A 5,498-nucleotide genomic window follows, 5' to 3' on the forward strand; every position below is an offset into this window, starting at 1 on the left:
AGCTGAGTATTCCTTCTGAGGGCATGCATACACCTTCCGGCGTGCGTGGTCTCAGACAGCAGGGGTCTGTGTCCCTCCCGCCCCCCCGCATGTCCCCCTCTGCATCCCTGAAAGGGTTTAGGAGAATTTGAAGTCTCAGAATAATTCAGACGCAGGGGTTGGGAGGATAGGGGTCCCAATGACTGTGTTCACCGCCCCTGTTTTCCCTGCAACCTCAGCTTCCCTGCATTCTTCCTCCATCCGTACTTATTTCTGCCTCTGGTACATTTATTGAATATCCATTATATGTCGGGCCCTTTGCTAAGAACCACGGATTCAGAGATAAATAAGAGAAAACTGCTGCCCACAAGGAATTGCCAGACTAGTATTGGAGGACTTGCAAACAAATTATCAGAGACCAGGGTGGTAACAGCTCTGATGGAGGTGGCGAAATTGCGATGTGAACTGAAGAAAGAGGCTGAATAACTCAGCTAGGGAGAGAACAGGGTTTCAGAAAGCTTCTCAGTGGAAGCTAAGTATTAAAGGCCAGGCCTTGCTGAAGATTCAACTGGCAGAGCCAACTAACAGTCTCTACTCTGGAAAAATTTATTATCTCCACCGCCACGTGGCCATCATTCTATAAGCAACTATGACGGCAGTGGCACAATAAACACATTAAGTGCCAAGTGGATGGTAGCCTCTGTAATGACTAGAGCATAGCCAATGAGATAGAACTCCCCTCTAGGGGGAACAGCAGAGGTGGGGAGAGCATCTTGGAAGAGATTACATCTGAGTTAAACATTGAAGAATAGAGTTGGCCAGATAAGCAGAAAGGGAAATTCATTCCAGAAAGAGGCTTGAGAGAACGAGGTGTGTTCATGTCTCTTTGGTTCCAGCAAGCTTGGCCAAAGTTGTTTCTCTGTAGGGAAATGTTGATTCTGATTCAGCAAGATTTGCCAAGGGTCAAGACTGGGAAATGTCTCAAAGAAGATAGTAATTTTTTTAAAGGGATAGAACAGGAAAAAACGAATGGGATGAGGATGATACTTTCTTTTGGGAAAAAGGGAAATAAGATATGATTCCTATCTCTACCACAAGGTGAGTTTCTGTAACTCACAGGGTTTCCAAAAGAAATGATTGAAATAAACTTCTTGTTCCCATGCTTGGGAACTAGTCAACACTTAATAAATATAGTTCGTTTTCTCTCTCACTCCTCTTCCAAGCATCCTTTTTCAGTGAATATGGTCTGAAAACCTCATTTATGTGTCTGTAAACTTCCCGAAAAAACATGCAGAAAATTCATCAGAAGAAAGATATTGAGTGGAAAAGCAAGATATTGCTTGGTGTAATATGCTAGTTTCATTCTACTCATGGCCCTAAAAGCTGACTTATAACAGTCAAGAAAACAAATGGATTTCTTCACTCTTGCCTAACTTTCGTGTACATGATACATAAATAATGTAAAAAGGTGACTTCTGTGCTGGCTTGCTTTCTCTTTCACTCATTTCTCAGTACCTTTTCAGAATTCTAAGAGCCCTGTCATCATATTATGAAAAGAAAACCATGTTAATTGCATTTTCAAGATAGGTAAAAGCTGATCTAAAATGCTAGCTAGAACTCACATAGTGCTTACCATATCTGGTCACTATTCCAATGTATTAACTTAATCTTCATTACAAGTCTATGAGTTAAGTTCTGTTATTATTCCCATTTTAAAGAGGAGTCACAACAAATAAGCCATATCAGGCCACACGTCAAGTACACAGTGCAATCTGGATTTGAATCCGGGCAGGGTGCTGAAGCTTCTGTGCTTCTAACTACTATTTTAAAGAAAGACCATATGGTGGAGGAATCAACAGAATGAATTTTTTAAATGCCTCTCTTCTTTGCTCCAAATACCGATGATTGAGGTTGGGTATGAAAAAAAGCATCTAACACTCTCCAGGCACACCCTCTAGAAAAGTAAGAGAGTGATGTGCGTGTGTGTGTGTGTGTGCGTTTGTGTGTAAAGGTGCTTGCCTGTGCACTGGAGATGCAGATCCAATGAAGGTAAAAAAAAAAAAGCAAATACGTGCCTAGCATGGCCTCTGTCATGTCCTTCGATTTCCACAACACATCTCCAATGTAGACACCACCATTCTCACTCTTCCAGTAATGAAATTGAACTCAAAGTGGCTAGGAGACTTCTCCCAGGTGACAGAGTTGATGTGGCAGAGCCAGGATTTGAGTGCAGATGTCTACACAAAAGAGACAGTATTATGAGAGCATCTAACAGAAAACATCACATTTGCTGGAAACGAGGATAGGTTCAGGAAAGGCTTTCTTGAAGAAAGAGTACATGCACTGAGATCTGAAGAATGAGTAAAATCAACACAAAATGTAGGGAGCAGTGCTCCAGGCAGAGAGAAGAACGTGAGTGAAGAGATCCTGGCTTGCATAGGCGATAGGGAAAAGTATTCCCCAACACAGAGAAGAAACAGGGGGTCGGTGCAGGATGAGGAGAGGTAAATAGGAACCAGATGTTCAGGGTTTTGTAGGATATGACAAGGACACTAAGTCTATATATTAAGAAGAAAGGGCAACTACAGCAGAGTTCTAAATAGTGTCACGAGCAGAGAGAGGGAAGGCTGAGGGGAACAGCTGTGCAATTAACATGAGCATATTGGCATTTCTGAAATTGACTCTATAGGCAGAATATCTGGCACAGTGGATTCATGTAGACCAGTTAGGGAGCTCTTGTACTAATGTAGTCAAGAATGGTGGACAATTAGAATACAGCAATGGCAGATGATGCAAATGGATATATTTGAGAAATTATAAAAATCAACTGAACTTACTGAGAGATTAAATAGGTGGTTAGAGAGACTGAGAGATCCAAGCTAGACTTCTGGCTGGGTGGACCACAGCATCACTCATTAAGAAGAGGACAATGGATTAAAACTACCTGCCTGGCAGGAAATGTGGAATGGAGAAATTTCAAAGGATTCTGAGCAACATGCACTTATTTATCCAAACATTTTCACATACTCACCTATAGGCTTTCTAGAAGAGGAAGAGCATCGTGAAACAAACACAGTAAAATCTGGGTAGCCTACACCCACTGCAATCATACGATGGATATAAAAGAGAAAACTTCACTGTTCTAGACTCTCGACAGCTGATTCACTAACGGCCCTGAAACTGAGGTGCAGGCGAGCACGAGTTCTCCTTCCTCTAAGAAGTTAAGACTTTGTTTTTCCCTCTGGAACATTTTATTCATTCCTGAGACAGAAGAACAGGTTAGACATGCCAGCAACTACAGATACTATCCAAAAATCATTCCCTCATTTTACAGACGAGAACACTGAGGCTCAGGGAGTAGATAATACCCAAGGCCACATAGCATCCTTCTATGTTATAATTCTATTGAACTCTTAGATATCACGCAACTCAATGACAAGATGTGAGGGTGATGTCCTTTATACTTTCCTTTCCCATTCATCCCAGGGTCAAGGCATCCCTATCACTCAAATACAGTACACTCAAACGCTGACGTTCTCATGAGATGCTTTTCTGAATGGCTTTTTGCTTCCTTATTGAGTATTTGGTAGATTCAGTAATGCCATGGATATGAGCTATTGCCAAGTCCAATATCCCATAATTTAACTTACTCAAATCATTATATTCTGTTCTCTATGATTTTTTTAGACTTCCTCCTGTTCTTTTCCTTTTTTATTATAAATAACTGCAACTGTATCTTGCTTAATGTCAAGATTCAGGTCAAAAGGAAGATTTGTTTGTTTATTCATCCGTGTGTACGTGTATGGGTTGTATAGGGGAGAGTGTATAAATTTCTCTTTAGGAAACAAACATTTATGCGTGATTAGGAATACAAACTAACATAGATCATGGATATTGGATGATCTAGCAGTTGACTCATACACAAAACTTGGTATGATTTGTTTTGATATGATTCTTGCTTGCACACTAATCTCGAAGCATCTGTGAAATTAAAAACTAAAAAGTATGCATCAGGACCCTGGCACACTATCACACTCCACGACTTAAGTTTCTCTCAAAGAGTTGAAAGGACAAAAACTGGATTCTCAGATGACAAGACCGAGTATCCACTCGCAGAGAGAGTTTGTATAGAGTGAGGCCTTGGTCTGGGTGTGGGATAGCAGTCAGAATTTCTGGATTCTAACCCTGGTTATTTACGCCCAAGCTGTGTGGCTTAGGGGAAAATGCTTAGTTTCTGAATGTAAGTTTCCTCATCAGTAAAAAGGGAATAATAATTGTACCTACTTTGTAGTGGTCTTGTGAGGATTACATAAACTAATATAGTGACGTGTTCAGAGTTGTTCCTGTTAGTGATGCTGAAGGCAATGATGAATACGTGCAATAAAACAGTTGGGAAATATTGAAAGGCCTAGTGAGTGCTCCACAGTTAGAGATAATTTGTGACCATGTTCTTGGAAAATAAGATTTCTTTATATGTCTGGGCCAAAGAAAACCAGGTTTGTAATGGTATTCTGAATAATACTCAGACTACTTCTGCAAAGAATAGACAATTTCTAGTTAGGCAGACAATGTCTTCTGTATGTCCCTCCCTTTAGTTCTAGTTTACTATTCAATTGATTAGCCTCAGAAAAAATATAATGTAATATGTGTAATTTATATATATTCATGAATAATGTATCATATATATGTTTAATCTTTTTTCATTAGAATCATGAACATTAAGGGATGTTCATTAACATTAGGAAAATTGGCATAAGATGACAAATTTCATATAAGACTGTAATGACTGTAATGACTACTTGGAAGATTTAGGTGGCAGAATGATTTGGTGAAAATTATGTGGGCTTTCTAACTAAAAATAGGCCAAGCCAAATTCGAGGATTTATTCTGTTTTCTTGGGAAAGTCACTTAACCTCTGTAATCCTCTGTTATCTCATCTTAAAAACTAGTGTCAGAGGCCAGCCCGGTGGCGTAGTGGTTAGGTTCGCATGCTCTGCTTCGGCAGCCCGGGTTTTGTGGGTTTGGATCCCAGGCATGGACCCACATACCACTTGTCACACCATGCTGTGGCAGCATCCCACATACAAGGTAGAGGACTGGCACAGATGTTAGCTCAAGGACAATCTTCCTCAAGCAAAAAGAGGAGGATTGGCAACAGATGTTAGCTCAGGGCCAATCTTCCTCACCAAAACAAAAGAAAAAACTAGGGTCATATAACCTATTTTACAGTTTTTGAAATAGATGATAAAATAGGTAATATATATCAAGTGCCAGGTATTCAGGAGGAGCTCAAACAGTGTTGATATCTGACTCATTGGAATAATACACAATATAAGTCATGCAAAACCGCTTGTCTTTTATTTTCAATGAACTAATTAACAGATCAATTTTAGAACATACGTAAAATGAAAGATCTCTGACCTGGGTGTCAGGGGCCCTGGATTTTCATTTTGGCTCTGAGCCGTTGTGGTTCGAAGCAACTGTCAACCTCATTGAGTAGAAAGCATACAGCACAAAAC

This window comes from Ceratotherium simum, chromosome 30 (assembly GCF_057802395.1).
Source record: "Ceratotherium simum simum isolate JZ-2026a chromosome 30, ASM5780239v1, whole genome shotgun sequence".
NCBI classification, from domain to species: Eukaryota; Metazoa; Chordata; class Mammalia; order Perissodactyla; family Rhinocerotidae; genus Ceratotherium; species Ceratotherium simum.